Genomic DNA, 18414 nt, shown 5'->3' with positions numbered 1-18414 from the left:
TAAACGTTTTCGTTAAAGTATAATTTTTGGAAAGTTATAATGTCACTGTCCCCACTACAACAACAAAATATTTAAATACATGTAAATGTGTCATTGAAACATTTAATTGAAATACTGTATAATTCCATTCATTCCAATGGAGGACTGCTTCTTCTGGGGAGTTCCAATATGGCAGATCATTGGCAACAAAACCTGGCCATTAAATAGCATTACCAATCTAGGGTTGATAGATAGGTTGGTTGTTTAACAACAAAACCAAAATGTCCACAACTATGGAGCAAACAGGCAGGATTGGCTTCATTTTTTGACCACATATATTTAGTCTCCAAATGTTTATTGAAAACATAAACCCATTTGCACACTGAGCACTTATTGTCTCTGAAATACATTGTTACAGTTGTTGGTTAAATATCTAGCCAATTTTAGTCATATTAGTATTGATATGAAATCAGTCAAACACCTCAAAACAAGATGTGGTATCAAGAACAAGCTAAAACTGAAACGAGCCACCTACAATTCCCCACATGGCAGCTTATTGCTGCTAGCTATCTGGACGTCCAGAATCATAACAAAGCATGGTTTCCGATCCCCTATCGATGGGCACGCATCATTTTCATGATGTTGTCAGCTAACCCGTCTATATACCTCATTGGTTTTGACAGTCAATCAAATCTAGATTTATTTTCAAAATGGTATTTGTTTACTTGGATCCCCATTAGCTTTTGCAGAAGCAGCAGCTACTCTTACTGTGGTCCAGAAAGAACACAAAACATGACAACTAACAAAACACTGATACACTTATAGACAAGGACATTCACACAAATGCTATAAGTCATTACTGAGGAAAACTGTCCACAGCAGCAGCAACAGAATGAGATGACAACCCCCTCAGGTGTTTCAATCTTTCAATTTTGGATATATCTTTTCATTCATTTGTCATCTTAAATGCAGTCAGTGTCGTTATTTTGTTGTCTCAGAACTAATTATCTGCTGTCTGCCTCTTCTGCCTCTGGCTATTGTTGAGGTATGAATTTTATTCTGAGTTCGTAGGTGGAGAATGATCAAATATAAGAGAGAAAGATCCCATTTATAATGCATGCAATTACTATGGAATAACATTAGCATGCAAAACTGCTAAGAATCCCATGATGAGAAAAGCAAAGTAATCCCACACTTTTGATTGGTGGGTTAAATATAATCTTATCTTGTCAGCACTAATCACACTGTTTCTATTACCATAATCACACACTGGGCTCGAAGTAATCTGGAGTCTTTTTATGGTACTGTACACTGAATATGCAGACAGGTAAAGACAGCTGTGTGACTGCTTGATTATCTGCGATGAGCCAAGAACGGCAAAGAGCTGACAGCTTGTCCAACAATGCCTGTTGCTGTTGTCAAGGCTGTCGATCTCGGTATTTTCCTCTCTATATATCTCCATCAGTCACGATTCACAGAGCATCTTACTCTGTTCTATTCTAGATCGCCTCAAACTGCCTGCCTACGTCACAACTCTGTTTTTAACTCCATTCGTCTCTTCTGCCCCAATGTCACTAATCTGTCAAGGAAATGGGCAAGCAATTTTCTTTACCTTTGCAGATGATATGGTGTCCATTATAGTCTGTTGCTTGTCAAGTTACCATTCTTGGCTCAAAGAGTTCTCATTTAAAGTTTCAAGTTGTTATATAGTTTCAGTCTATTTCTAGTCATATTAATGATCTGTTCTAATAGGACACGACTACCGTAAAACATTTTCTATTTTCTAAATCACAAACAGCCCCAGAATTAAGCTTATCCACGTTTTGCCCTGGTGATATAGAAGAGATAGTGAGAATTCTAACATCTGATTTGTTGCTCTCATCAGTGGAATCATCTCTACAATAAGACTTTAGTGAGTGTGAGCACACACTGATTCAGTGTTTTCATTCAATACTAGCCTTTGTTTGTGTCATCGAAGCCCCCAAGAAGCCCAGTTAAAATCTTCCTCTAACACTTTCATGTGCATGGATTGACTTTATTTATTTATTTTTATTTCACCTTTATTTAACCAGGTAGGCTAAGTTCTCATTTACAACTGCGACCTGGGCAAGATAAAGCAAAGCAGTGTGACACATACAACAACACAGAGTTACACATGGAATAAACAAACATACAGTCAATAATACAATAGAAAAGTGTGCAAATGAGGTAGGATAAGGGAGGTAAGGCAATAAATAGGCCATAGTGGTGAAATAATTACAATATAGCAATTACACATTGGAGTGATAGATATGTGATAGATATGCAGAAGATAAGTGATACAGTAGAGATACTGGGGTGCAAAGGAGCAAAAATAAATAAAATAAATAACAGTATGGGGATGAGGTAGTTGGATGGGCTATTTACAGATGGGCTATGTACAGGTGCAGTGATCTGTGAGCTGCTCTGACAGCTGGTGCTTAAAGTTAGTGAGGGAGATATGAGTCTCCAGCTTCAGTGATTTTTGCAGTTCGTTCCAGTCATTGGCAGCAGAGAACTGGAAGGAAAGGCGGCCAAAGTAAGAATTGGCTTTGGGGGTGACTAGTGAAATATATCTGCTGGAGCGCGTGCTACGGGTGGGTGCTGCTATGGTGACCAGTGAGCTGAGATAAGGCTGGGCTTTACCTAGCAAAGACTTATAGATGACCTGGAGCCAGTGGGTTTAGCAACGAATATGAAGCGAGGGCCAGCCAACGAGAGCATACAGGTCGCAGTGGTAGGTCGTATATGGGGCTTTGGTGACAGAACGGATGGGACTGTGATAGACTGCATCCAATATGCTGAGTAGAGTGTTGGAGGCTATTTTGTAAATGACATTGCCGAAGTCAAGGATCGGTAAGATAGTCCGTTTTACGAGGGTATGTTTGACAGCATGAGTAAAGGATGCTTTGTTGCGAAATAGGAAGCCAATTCTAGATTTAATTTTGGATTGGAGATGCTTAATATGAGTCTGGAAGGAGAGTTTACAGTCTAACCAGACACCTAGGTATTTGTAGTTGTCCACATATTCTAAGTCAGAACCGTCCAGAGTAGTGATGTTGGACGGGCGGGCAGGTGTGGGCAGCGATCGGTGGAAGGGCATGCATTTAGTTTTACTAGAATTTAAGAGCAGTTGGAGGCCACATAAGGAGAGTTGTATGGCATTGAAGCTTGTTTGGAGGTTAGTTAACACAGTGTCCAAAGAAGGGCCAGAAGTATACAGAATGGTGTCGTCTGCGTAGAGGTGGATCAGAGAATCACCAGCAGCAAGAGCAACATCATTGCAGTATACAGAGAAAAGAGTCGACCCAAGAAATCAACCCTGTGGCACCCCCGTAGAGACTGCCAGAGGTCCGGACAACAGGACCTCCGATTTGACACACTGAACTCTGTCTGAGAAGTAGTTGGTGAACCAGGCGAGGCAGTCATTTGAGAAAACAAGGTTGTTGAGTCTGCCGATAAGAATGCAGTGATTGACAGAGTCGAAAGCCTTGGCCAGGTCAATGAATACAGCTGCACAGTATTGTCTCTTATCGATGGCAGTTATGATATTGTTTAGGACATTGAGCGTGGCTGAGATGCACCCTGAGATTGCATAGCGGAGAAGGTACGGTGAGATTCGAAATGGTCGGTGATCTGTTTGTTAACTTGGCTTTCGAAGACCTTAGAAAGGCAGGGTAGGATAGATATAGGTTTGTAGCAGTTTGGGTCTAGAGTGTCACCCCCTTTGAAGAGGGGGATGACCGCAGCAGCTTTCCAATCTATGGGGATCACAGACGATACAAAAGAGAGGTTGAACAGGCTTGTAATAGGGGTTGCAACAATTTTGGCAGATAATTTTAGAAAGAGAGGGTCCAGATTGTCTAGCCTGGCTGATTTGTAGGGGTCCAGATTTTGCAGCTCTTTCAGAACATCAGCTATCTGGATTTTGGTGAAGGAAAAATGGGGGAGTCTTGGGCAAGTTTCTGTGGGGAGTGCAGGGCTGTTGACCGGGGTAAGGGTAGCCAGGTAGAAATCATGGCCAGCCGTAGAAAAATGCTTATTGAAATTCTCAATTATCGTGGATTTATTAGTGGTGACAGTGTTTTCTAGCCTCACTGCAGTGGGCAGCTAGGAGGAGGTGCTCTTATTCCCTATGGACTTTACAGTGTCCCAGAACTTTTTGGAGTTTGTGCAACAGGATACAAATTTCTGTTTGAAAAAGCTAGCCTTTGCATTCCTAACTGCCTGTATATATTGGTTCCTAACTTCCCTGAAAAGTTGCATATCGCGAGGGCTATTCAATGCTAATGCAGTACGCCACAGGATGTTTTTGTGCTGGTCAAGGGCAGTCAGGTCTGGAGTGAACCAAGGGCTATATCCGTTCCTGGTTCTTAATTTTTTGAATGGGGCATGCTTATTTACGATGGTGAGGAAAGCACTTTTGATGATCAACCAGGCATCCTCTACTGATGGAATGAGGTCAATATCCTTCCAGGATACCTGGGCCAGGTCGATTAGAAAGGCCTGCTTGCTGAAGTGTTTTAGGGAGCACTTGACAGTGATGAGGGGTGGTCGTTTGACTTCAGACCCATTACGGATGCAGGCAATGAGCCAGTGATCGCTGAGATCCTGGTTGAAGACAGCAGAGGTTTATTTTGAGGGCAGGTTGGTTAGGATGATATCTATGAGGATTCCTGTGTTTACTGATTTGGGGTTGTACCTGGTAGGTTCATTGATAATTTGTGTTTGAGGGCATCAAGCTTAGATTGTAGGATGGCTGGGGTGTTAAGCATGTCCCAGTCCCTAATGAACTTGAGAGTCTGATATTTTGTCAGACATCCATGCAGCTTATTTCTTGACCATTGCAAAACAAATAGTTTATTAATCATTTATTAATCCTTACTTCCACATTTATAAATGTTGGTAACCTAGTTATTCACACATTTATAAACAACTTTTAAAGTATTTAATAATCATTCATAAGATCATTCATATGATGTTTAATATACGTCCTTATAAACCATTTACTAATCGTTAGTTAAGTATTTTGTGTGGCCTCATCTAAAGTGCGGGATATTTATACTTTATAGACATTTTATAAATGTTTTGGATGACCAATGTAATTTCTCACAAAAATAGGGACATGCCATTGGTAGACATTCCAGCATAGTGATCTTAAACATAAACTGTATATGACATGAGTTTTATGATATGGAAATGTGAAGTGCACATTTGGTCTCACGGGTGTTTGGCTTGTATGACATTAAAGCATTATTTATTATAATCTTTAACGTCTCATCTTTCAAAATACATCGAGTCCTTTTACTTTACAGCATTTCTCTCACTCAGACAACAAAAAAAATGTGCATAAGTTGCCCAATTAGCGGGAGGGATGGGGGCAACTTCTTGTCACATGCAGTGCTCAAGTGTGTTGGATGAGGGAGCTGAACACTGTGGGATATTTGGCACTGCCTAGCTTGCTTGCTAGCTTGTTAGCACCCACATGAGGGTGAGGCTAGTGTTTCTAGGCAAGTGCCACTTGTATAGTGTAAATGAGACAGCTCTGTGAAATGCAGAGCCTGAGATCTGATGTCATTTATAGCATGTTACACTTATCAGGACACAAATCTGCCATTTTCAAGCCATGTACGGGTAGGAGTGGAAAGGTCTACACAACAAGCACACAATACCAAGGATGTTTAAGAAAATTGCAATGTGTAACTTCTTGGGCAACCGACCAAATTCACATAGAAATGTGAGTTATAGATCTGTCATTCTCATTGATGATTTATAGACCTGTCATTCTCATTGTAAGCAAGTCTAAGAAGTGGAAGATATGTTCTATGTATACTATTTCTATGCATCCCAATCTTAAATGTAGTTTTTGCTTTTACTTTTGGTTTTCTACACCAGCTTCAAACAGCTGAAAATACAACATTTTGGATTATTGAAAATATATTTCACTGCGGATTAGTACAGATGGTACAATGATTGTCTTCATTGCTTGTTTTCTCACATAAACTGAAATTATGCGAAATATTTGAATTTTAGCGACCAGGCAAAATATCAGAGCAATTTTTGCATATTGCACCTTTAATAAAACATATTGATCATTTTATTCCAAAAACAATCACTGTTGTAATAGTGTGATGTGTAACTTCAGACACTATGCTGAGTAAAATTGAGTTTTTAGTCTGAAAGTGCTAACATAAGCGTTTCCTGGCAATGAATGTTCTACCTATGTGGATTGCAGTCACTCTTTAGAGCAGTCTAATATTGGTTAACACAGAACTAAAATCTTGCGTAATTTAGGCAACCAGGTGATTAAATTCAGCTCCATATGTGTTTGAGAAGTTTCTCCACCCTTGCAACTCTCAGCCAATTATTAAAGTGCCACCAGGTTATTCTTTCTAATGAAGATTAATGAGTGTATGAGACGTGTGTGTACAGTTGAAGTCGGATGTTTACATACACTTAGGTTGGAGTCATTAAAACTCGTTTTTCAACCACTCCACAAATTTCTTGTTAATTAACAAACTATAGTTTTGGCAAGTTGGTTAGGACATCTACGTTGTGCATAACACAAGTAACTTTTCCAACAATTGTTTACAGACAGATTATTTCACTTATAACTCACTGTATCACAATTCCAGTGGGTCAGAAGTGTACATACACTAAGTTTTCTGTGCCTTTAAACAGCTCGGAAAATTCCAGAAAATGATATCATGGCTTTAGAAGCTTCTTACAGGCTAATTGACATCACTTGAGTCAATTGGAGGTATACATGTGGATGTACTTCAAGGCCTACCTTCACGCTCAGTGCCTCTTTGCTTGACATCATGGGAAAATCAAAAGAAATCAGGCAAGACCTCAGAAAATAAATTGTAGACCTCCACAAGTCTGGTTCATCCTTGGGAGCAATTTCCAAATGTCTGAAGGTACCACGTTCATCTGTACAAACAATAATATGCAAGTATAAACACCATGGGACCACACAGCCGTGATACCCCTCAGGAAGGAGACGTTGAGATTAACGTACTTTGGTGCGAAAATTGCAAATCAATCCCAGAACAACAGCAAAGGACCTTGTGAAGATGCTGGAGGAAACAGGTACAAACGTATCTATATCCACAGTAAAACGAGTCCTATATCGACATAACCTGAAAGGCCGCTCAGGAAGGAAGAAGCCACTGCTCCAAAACCGGCATAGAAAAGCCAGACTGCCTTTTTGCAACTGCACATGGTGACAAACATTGTAATTTTTGGATAAATGTCCTCTGGTCTGATGAAACAAAAATAGAACTGTTTGGCCATAATGACCATCGTTATGTTTGTAGGAAAAAGTGGAATGCTTTCAAGCCGAAGAGCACCATTCCAACCGTGAAGCACAGGTGTGACAGCATCATGTTGTGGGGGTGCTTTGCTGCAGGAGAGACTGGTGCACTTCACAAAATAGATGGCATCATGAGGAGGGACCATTATGTGGATATATTGAAGCAACATCTCAAGACATCAGTCAAGAAGTTAAAGCTTGGTCGGAAATGGGTCTTCCATATGGACAATGATTCCAAGCATACTTCCAAAGTTGCAGCAAAATGGCTTAAGGACAACAAAGTCAAGGTATTGGAGTGGCCAAAATTCGAAAGCTTGTGGAAGGCTACCCAAAACATTTGACCCAAGTTAAACAATTTAAAGGCAATGCTACCAAATACTAATTGAGTGCATGTAAACTTCTGACCCACTGGGAATGTGATGAATGAAATAAAAGCTGAAATAAAATGTTTTCTCTAATATTATTCTGACATTTCACATTCTTAAAATAAAGTGGTGATCGTAACTGACATAAGACAGGGAATTTTTACTAGGATTAAATGTCAGCAATTGTGAAAAACTGAGTTTAAATGTATTTGGCTGAGGTGTATGTAAACATCCGACTTCAACTGTATATGTGTGTGAACGTGTGGGTGGATGTGTATGTGTGTTTTGTCTCGGTGTGAAGCTGCACATTTTGAGTCCATTTAGACCATGTGTAAAGGAAAAATGTATTGATTAATTATTTTCCAGTATTTGATTTACTTTCAATATTGATTGATATACAGTGGGGATATCAGTATTTGATACACTGACGATTTTGCAGGTTTTCCTACTTACAAAGCATGTAGAGGTCTATAATTTCTATCATAGGTACACTTCAACTGTGAGAGACGGAATCCAGAAAATCCAGAAAATCATATTGTATGATTTTTAAGTCATTCGTTTGCATTTTATTGCATGACATAAGTATTTGATCACCTACCAACCAGTAAGAATTCCGGCTCTCACAGACCTGTTAGTTTTTCTTTAAGAAGCCCCCCTGTTCTCCACTCATTACCTGTATTAACTGCACCTGTTTGAACTAGTTACCTGTATAAAAGATACCTGTCCACCCACTCAATCAAACAGACTCCAACCTCTCCACAATGGCCAAGACCAGAGAGCTGTGTAAGGACATCAGGGATAAAATTGTAGACCTGCACAAGGCTGGGATGGGCTACAGGACAATAGGCAAGCAGCTTGGTGAGAAGGCAACAACTGTTGGCGCAAATATTAGAAAATGCAAGAAGTTCAAGATGACTGTCAATCACCCTCGGTCTGGGGCTCCATGCAAGATCTCACCTCGTGGGGCATCAATGATCATGAGGAAGGTGAGGGATCAGCCCAGAACTACACGGCAGGACCTGGTCAATGACCTGAATAGAGCTGGGACCACAGTCTCAAAGAAAACCATTAGTAACACACTACGCCATCATGGATTAAAATGCTGCAGCGCATGCAAGGTCCCCCTGCTCAAGCCAGCGCATGTCCAGGTCCGTCTGAAGTTTGCCAATGACCATCTGGATGATCCAGAGGAGGAATGGGAGAAGGTCATGTGGTCTGATGAGACAAAAATATAGCTTTTTGGTCTAAACTCCACTCGCCGTGTTTGGAGGAAGAAGAAGGATGAGTACAACCCCAAGAACACCATCCCAACCGTGAAGCATGGAGGTGGAAACATCATTCTTTGGGGATGCTTTTCTGCAAAGGGGACAGGACGACTGCACCGTATTGAGGGGAGGATGGAAGGGGCCATGTATCGCGAGATCCTGGCCAACAACCTCCTTCCCTCAGCAAGAGCATTGAAGATGGGTCGTGGCTGGATCTTCCAGCATGACAACAACCTGAAACACACAGCCAGGGCAACTAAGGAGTGGCTCAGTAAGAAGCATCTCAAGGTCCTGGAGTGTCCTAGCCATTCTCCAGACCTGAACCCAATAGAACATTTTTGGAGGGAGCTGAAAGTCCGTATTGCCCAGCGACAGCCCCAAAACCTGAAGGATCTGGAGAAGGTCTGTATGGAGGAGTGGGCCAAAAGCCCTGCTGCAGTGTGTGCAAATCTGGTCAAGAACTACAGGAAACGTATGATCTCTGTAATTGCAAACAAAGGTTTCTGTACCAAATATTAAGTTCTGCTTTTCTGATGTATCAAATACTTATGTCATGCAATAAAATGCAAATTAATTACTTAAAAATCATACAATGTGATTTTCTGGATTTTTTATTCCGTCTCTCACAGTTGAAGTGTACCTATGATAAAAATTACAGACCTCTACATGCTTTGTAAGTAGGAAAACCTGCAACATCGGTAGTGTATCAAATACTTGTTCTCCCCACTGTATAAGGGGAAGGGAAACAGGAGTTAACCATTTATGTTGAAGTAAGTAGTTTGCTAGTCTATAGTGATCTGTTTTACCTACTATACGTACTGATGTTCTAACTTTGACCTGTATAGCTGCCAGTGTCAAATGTCAGCTGTTGAATGTTATCATTAAAGCTTGAGGCCTGACTGACAGGCACACTAATAATGTATCTGTGACACTATGCGATTCTGTAGCAGCTGATGTTGTGACTTCCTGCAAGCCTCTCGGGCTGGTGTTTACAGGACAGAAGGTGCTGTGTGATTATTGTATAAGTGATTTTCTCTGCTTCTGTGCTGGAGGTGAAACTTGTATTAGACCAGATTTACTTCATCTGTGACTGCTCTTCTCTTTTATTCACCTTTAAAATCGCCATGTGACTTCATCCTCTTCCCACTCAACATTAAGAAACACTTTACACGCCGTCACTAATGATGCTCATTCAGAGAGAAGAACTTGTTTCCCTGCTGAGAGAGGCTTTTCATTCAGAGAGGGAAGGTCGATTTGACTAAATGGCAGCAGGGACGTGGGAGTACTTGTTTAGTTTTGTGAGTTTCTTGAGGGTAGTCACATAAGGGGCAGAGTTGCATGCTGTTGCTTTTGAGCAAAGGGGAGATTCAAGGATTCTGCGTGTCAAAGTCGGCATTGCTCAGTATATTTTATTTTATTATGATCTCTTTTAGTCTTCATTTGGACTAATCTTCCAAGAGTCCTTAAACATTCAAATACAATTTACACAGGGAGCTTTGCAAAGAACATATTCGGCCCAAACTAAATGTACTAAAACTGGGAGTGCAATGCTCCCAGTGCAATTCAACCTCATGTCCAGTACACATAACTCTAGCTACATACTGTTTAGCACATGGGGATGTGTAAAACTTACTCATCAGCCTGAAGTGTCCCCACTTGCGCCAGCAAATAGGTAGCTTTTAGCTTGGCTCCCACTGGTAAGACGCTTCAGGAGAGTGGTCACGTGCTAGCAAGGCAGAGGTCCCGAATTTATGCCAGGTATGGGCTGAATCGTGAGGAGGTGATACTCGCTAAGCAAGCAGCGTGGCATTCTTTACACATGCCACTCAAAATAATGTAATAATGATTAATTCCCTTAGTAGGCACTTTCATCCAAAGTGACTATAAGTACAGGGACTGCATACAAAAATAGGATTATATGTTCTTTGCAAAGCTCCCTGTGTTACTTTGTCCAACAAAGACCCTTTGTGATTCCGTTGGGTGCAGCCTGTCAAAGGACACGTCTTGTTCCAATGTCAATGTGTCTCTGGCGAGAGAACAGTGTACCTCAGCAGTCCTGCTGCTATTTCATCAACTACAGTTCACTACTCTGACCATGGGGAAAACAATCCTAACCTGAAATATACATGGCATTTTACTTACATTGTCATTTTTTCCATGACTGAAAATAGAATGGAGAGCTACAGCACAGTGGGATTTCAGACATTGCAACAGGGTCATAGCTCTCCACTTTTACTACTCCAACTCATCCTTGTCTTCTAATGTGTTCTATTACATAATTACAAAGCAGCTCTGTCTGTCTGAGAGGATGGCACAATTTGTCCATGTTCCCAGCTGGGGACAATAAAAGGCCACTCTAAAATGTGCAGTTTTCGGTGAGCGGTTCACTGATGTCAATGTTGTGAACAGAGTGTCCCAGGGTGGCGGTGGGGTTATGGTATGGGCAGGCATAAGCTATGGAGAACGAACACAAGTGCGTTTTATTGATGGCAATTTGAACGCACAGCGATACCGTGATGAGATCCTGAGGCCCATTGTCGTGCCATTCATCTGCCGACATCACCTCATGTTTCAGCATGATAATGCACAGCCCCATGTCGCAAGGATCTGTACACAATTCCCGGAAGCTGAAAATGTCCCAGTTCTTCCATGGCCTGCGTACTCACCAGACATGTCACCCATTGAGCCTGTTTGGGATGCTCTGGATTGACGTGTACAACAGCATGTTCCAGTTCCCACCAATATCCAGCAACTTCGCACAGCCAATAAAGAGTAGCTGGACAACATTCCACAGGCCACAATCAACAGACTGATCAACACAATGCGAAGGAGATGTGTTACACTGCATGAGGCAAATGGTGGTCACACCAGATACGGACTGGTTTTCTGATCCACGCCCCTAGCTTTTTTAAAGGTATTTGGGACCAACAGATGCATATCTGTATTCCCAGTCATGTGAAATCCACAGATTAGGGCCTTATGAATTTATCTCAATTGACTGATTTCCTTAAATGAACTGTAACTCAGTAAAATCTTTGAAATTCTTGCATGTTGGTCAATGCTTTTTGTTCAATTACGTCTTCAAGAAGCAGGCCAACTCAAGAGCATCTGAAATTGATTGAAAGAAATAGACTGTATAGGAACATGCCCAACTAATGACCAAACTATGTATGATCTAATGTCATCTCCTATTTCAAGACTCTCAGTTTGATATAATAGAACATTTTGAAATGTTTCACCTTCAGACCTGGCTGAAAATCACTGGAGAAGCAGCAAAGATTATTGATCACAGAGCTCATTATATTAGGCTTGCTTGCTCATTCCTCTCCTGTATCTCCAGCACTCACCCCCTAATCCTTATTTCATGTTGCTGTGCTTAGTCACCTCACATCATGTGGAAGTTCTTATGAATTATCATGACACCTCAATTGTGAAACATGTGGCAGCACTTAGAGGGATCTCTCTCTTGGGTTCTCAGTTCCACCTTATGGACAAGAGCAGAGCTCAGATACCGATTGTGAGTAAACAGAACTTTCCTTCCCTCTGAGCAGCCAGCAATGTGCAAATAATGACACAACCAGCAGAACCACTGCTTTGCAGTCATCAGAAGCAGAGGGATAAGAATAAATGCTTTTATCCAGCCCAGCCAATTCACTTCAATTCACTCTGATTGAGAACATGATATTGGTGGAAGGAGAATATTACTTTCCCCAATGCGACAGCGGGTTGGTATATCCATGTGAACATTAGAGGTGTGAATGGAGTCACGAGAGATTGGAAATATTGAAATCGTAAATCAGATGATGTGAAACGTGATTATTTCCGAGTCACGCGCTCAGATCATTTCCTATTTGATGGAAAACCTCTGTGAAAGGAGAATAGTTGAATTCTGCTGCTGTTATTCACTCTGATGAGTCTTTTCAGAATGAACGGCTCTTTTTGAACGTCTCTTTTTGTTGAACATTGAGAACCGAATCTCATTTGTGAAAGAGCTGTTCATTTGACTCTGATTGACATACTGTTACTACTGCTTAAGTTCTAAAAACATTCTCTGACGATTTTGATTCCTCACTCCAGGAACAATAGATAGTGAGGAGAGATACTTTTTATGGGCCACACACATTTTTACAGTGCGTTATTTTCAAAAAAATTTGCAAGCCATCTAATAATTTGGTCAGGTAAAATGTGTATTAACTCACACGTCACGATCTGACATAATGGCAGGCAACTTTGTAGACTTTACATTAGAGATTTGCCATTTTTAAGTACTACTGAACAAAGAGCTGATTGGGAGCCCGCTTGGGAGCCAAATGAACATCTCTTTTAGCTGAACGGAGCCAAATGATACGGCTCACTGGAAAGACTCAGAATGCCCATCACTGATTTACTCCCTCTGACCGGTAAAAATAATGCATACAACCTTGTGTGCCATATGTCTTCCTGTGGCAGGTCATCACCTTAGATGGAGCGTCCATTTGCACATAATTAGCAGATTTCATTTTGACTGGGCCATTCTCTGTCTCCATGGAGGTCATGCATAGAATGAAAGATATGTGGAAAAGGTCTGTCTGACCCTGTCCTAAAGAAATAACTTTAACTAAGATTAGTAGTTAATACAGTTAATACTATTTTCCTAAATTCACAGTTAATACTCTTTTCCTAAAATGTATTTATTTGTTCCTCTCAAGTTTTTCTTGGATAGCAGTAATGAGATTTTTCCAAAAATTACCTTGGTTATTGCATTCTTAAACACAGGCAAATATTTTGTCAAAGGTTCTGTGTGCTCAGAATAGTTGCCCATTTATTTTAGCTCCTCTTGCCAAGCCAAGTGCGAAGAATTAGCATTTCTACTTGTCTACACAATTATAAACCATAAGCAAAATATGCAGAAAGTTTTCATACCCTTCAATTTATTCCAAATGTTTTTGTGTTTACAGCTGGCATTCAAAATTGATTAACAGATGTTTTTTTTCCTCACCCATCGACACACAACACCCCATAATGACAGTGAATTTTTGGTTGTTGAAATATCTAATTTGCATACAGTACCAATTTAAAGTTTGGACACACCTACTCATTCCAGGTTTAAAAAAAACTATTTTCTACATTTGTAGAATAACACCGTATACATCAAAACTATGATAAAACACACATGGAATCATGTAGTAACCAAAAAAGTCTTAAACAAATCAAAATATTTTTTAGATCTTAGATTCTTCAAAGTAGCTACCCTTTGCCAGCTTTGCACACTCTTGCCATTCCCTCAACCAGCTTCACCTGGAATGCTTTTCCAACAGTCTTGAAGGAGTTCTCACATATCTTGAGCACTTGTTGGCTGCTTTTCCTTCGCTCTGCGGTTAAACTCATCCCAAACCATCTAAATTAGTTTGAGGTCAGGTGATTGTGGAGGCCAGGTCATCTGATGCAGCACTCCATCACTCTCCTTCTTGGTCAAGTAGCCCTTACACAGTGTGGAGGTGTGTTAGATCATTGTCCTGTTGAAAAACAAATGATAGTCCCACTAAGCGCAAACCAGATGGGATGGCATATTCTGTGGTAGCCATGTTAAATACATCGACAGTGCCTTGAATTCTAAATAAACACTGACAGTGTCACCAGCAAAGCCCCCCCACACCATCACACCTCCTCTTCCATGCTTCACGGTCGGAACCACACATGCAGAGATCATCCGTTCACCTATTCTGTGTCTCATAAAGACACGTGCATCTCAAAGTTTGGACTCGTCAGACCAAAGGACAGATTTCCACTGGTCTAATGTCCATTGCTTGAGTTTATTTGGGCTGCAACTTCTGAGGCTGGTAACTCTAATGAACTTATCCTCTGCAGCAGAGGTAACTCTGGGTCTTCCTTTCCTGTGGCGGTCCTCATGAGTGCCAGTTTCATCATTGAGCTTGATGGTTTTTGCGACTGCACTTTCAAAGTTCTTGAAATTTTCCGGATTGACTGACCTTTATGTCTTAAAGTAATGATGTACTGTCATTTCTCTTTGCTTATTTGAGCTGTTCTTGACATAATATGGACTTGGTCTTTTACCAAATAGGGCTATCTTCTGTATACCACCCCTACCTTGACAAAACACAACTAATTGGCTCAAATGCATTAAGAAGGAAAGAAATTCCACAAATGTACTTTTAACAAGGCACACCTGTTAATTGAAATGTCTTCCAGGGGACTACCTCATGAAACTGGTTGAGAGAATGCCAAGAGTGTGCAAAGCTGTCATCAAGGCAAAGGGTGTCTACTTTGAAGAATCTCAAATATATTTTGATTTATCACTTGTTTGGTTACTACATGATTCCATATGTGTTATTTCATAGCTTTGAAAAACCCTTGATTGAGTAGGTGTGTCCAAACTTTTGACTGGTACTGTATGTTACAGTGCTAATAAATATGTTTTAATGGAACCAAATGATCTGTTTCTAGTAAATCCCTTCTAAATGGCTAGATGGACTAGATGGGTTATATGGCCTACGGTATAGGTCAAATGTGATCGTCTGCCTATAACCAGCCTGAGTAGGCCTATCACTCCATTCCTATTCTATTCAGAGTTTAGAGAAATTCATTGAATTAGGAATGAGCTAATATTAGGCTGGTTAATGCAATGCATGTCTGTTGAATTTGGAAAATCCCCCTGCACTCGGCCCCGGCCTACCTACTCAGCCAGTCAGGATCTGCTACTGCGTTGCGGCCATGCATACTGCATAGTTTTGACTAAATGATACGTGCTAAATAGTATGTCACAATGAGTACATAGTATGTCATTTAAGTATGCAGTACGCTGGTATGGGTATTTGGACACAGCCGTTTTTTGCGGCTTCATGCTGAGAGTCTCCTCTGTAAAGGAATTCAAATAAATAGTGTGTCAGCTCTCCCAGTCTTAGTGTTTAAAGCAACAATCTACCACAATGTTAACTACACTCTTAGAAAAAAGGGTTCCTGAAGGGTTCTTTGGCTGTCCTCATGGGAGAACCCTTTTAGGTTCCAGGAAGAAACCCTTTTTGGTTCCACGTAGAAACCCTTTTGGGTTCTAGATAGCACCTTTCTTTCTAACAGTGTACAGTATTAAAACAACAGGGCTTCTGTTTCTGTGCCATGTTTGTCTTAGTGGTAATTGTACCCCGACATGGAACCTGGCACTGAACGCCAACCTGGGTATCCATCACCTGGTATAAAGATGGACATACAGGATCACGCCATGTTGTGTGAAGTGGAGACACGACATAGTGTAATTACCAGTGCTTTTTCTTTCAAAAACACGGACTCATCTAACTGCAGACATGAAACCCTGTTTGAAGTGTGCTGTGCTGGCTCCATTTCACCAGGATCTTGTCTGTTGGTGTGCTAAAGTGAAGTGTTCTGATCAGTTTCACTATAATAGCTTGTATAACGGCCTGAACCTGGAACCTGATATATACGAACCTGACACAGAGCACTAGAAACCAAGTTTGATACAACCCAAACAAAACAGTACATTCCCATGGAAATATGCTTATAGAATGTGTGTAGTGACGAGGTTCCTGTTCCAACTGAAGTGACCCACTAACTGTAAAGCTTATGGAAAAATCTTTAGTTTAGACCTACCAAAAATATAAATCATGTTTCCAGCCACCTAACATTGCACTAAATGAAGCTGCTTTTTATCAGAACTCATAACTTGTTTCTGAGTTTACCATTCCAGAGAATGGTAAGGGCTCCTCCCCATGGTTTTACAAGGTACTACTACATATCTATTCCCTATAAAGGATAACATTTCAAGGTTTGAATCTCACAACTCTGTGATTAGGCTGTAGGTGTATGAGGTATGGGGGCCTGACTAAGTTGATCAGCTACATTTGTTTATTTTATTTACCTTGTATTTTATTTTATTGTAACTTATATTTACCATGCTGAACCATGAATGACCTGGTGTACTGAGGCGGCACAGGAGTAAATAACTGTATAATCCACGTAGAGATGAATGTTACAGGTTTTAACAGATAGACCAATATTATTTACATAACTTGTGAAGAGAACAGGGCCCAAATCTGACCCCTGCGGCACACCTTTTGCAATATTGAGGAAACTAGATTTGATACCGTCAGTAAGCACACATTGTGTTCTGTCAGTTAGATCGTTTTTGAACCAATTGCATTTCAGACAACCTTTGAACAAGTAATAAATGGTCAACCGTATCAAATGCCTTCGACAGGTCAATAAACAAGGCAGCACAATGATTTTTATAGTCTAAACTATAGCACATCATCTAAGACACATGTAGCTGCTGAAACAGTGCTATGACCCAGTCTAAAACCAGATTGGTGCTCATTAAAAACAGAATGAGAAGTTTAAAAGTTCTAAGTTGAGAGTTGGCCAGAGACGAACATTTTGTCAAGGCACGATAGCTTGGAAATTGGACAGTTGTTATCCAAGTCAGAAGGATCTCTGTCTTTGTGTAGGGGGAGGACTTGTGCCGTTTTCCAGATCTTAGGGATAACCCCAGAAACATCTGTCAAGTTGAAAATATAGGTTAATGATTCTGCAATAAGTGGGACTGAAAGTTGCAGCAAAAAAGGATCAAGCATTTCACTACACCCACAATAATCTTCTAAACCCTGCCTACCCTGGGGCGGCAGGGTAGCCTAGTGGTTAGAGCGTTGGACTAGGAACCGGAAGTTCAAACCCCCGAGCTGACTAGGTACAAATCTGCCGTTCTGCCCCTGAAAAGGCAGTTAACCCAACTGACTTGCCTAGTAAAATAAATAAACATGTGTAATGTGACAAATCCATGTTGATTTGAAGTGAGTCAGCCCCAGTGTATTTGTTTTACATCAATCTTCAATAAGGTACTTAGTACATCATAGACATCAAATGGTTGAAATGAAAATGAGGAATGTATATCTGGGAATGTATCGTTCTCTGCAACCTGGCTCGAGGTGAGTAATGGACTCCCTCAGCTGGAATCAAAGTTTGCAGAAGCTAGATGGCCTGCTGAGGCAAAGTGGTTATTAAAATAAATCACCACAAATGTCCATCTTATCTGTTATGGGACCAGAGGCTGTCATAACCTGCTGGGGTAATGAGGGATTGGAGTTTTGTTTGAGATTTCACTACCTTGCAGAAGGCAGTTGGATTCCCACCATTAGTAGAAACACAGTTCAGTAATTATGTCGATTTTCATTTTCTAACCAGGGATAGACATCTATTTCTTAAGCGTCTGAAGGACTGCCAGTCAGACATAGAATCAGTCAGCCTAGCCTTAACCCAAGCTAAATGGATCTTCTGAAATGTCTCTGATAGTTAATGAACCAGGCATTAGCTCTATCCCTTACCCTTAGTTTCTTGAACGGATCAGGCTTATCTGTAATAGAGTTGAGCAAAGAAGTAAAAAAAATGTAGGGCCCGATCCAAGTCTGAGATATCTGACACAACCTTCCATTCACACAATCCCAGATCAGAAAATAATTGTTGCCTA

Source organism: Oncorhynchus nerka, linkage group LG4 (assembly GCF_034236695.1).
Source record: "Oncorhynchus nerka isolate Pitt River linkage group LG4, Oner_Uvic_2.0, whole genome shotgun sequence".
NCBI classification, from domain to species: domain Eukaryota; kingdom Metazoa; phylum Chordata; class Actinopteri; order Salmoniformes; family Salmonidae; genus Oncorhynchus; species Oncorhynchus nerka.
The sequence above is the reverse complement of the archived record's forward strand: the minus strand, read 5'-3'. Positions refer to the sequence as shown.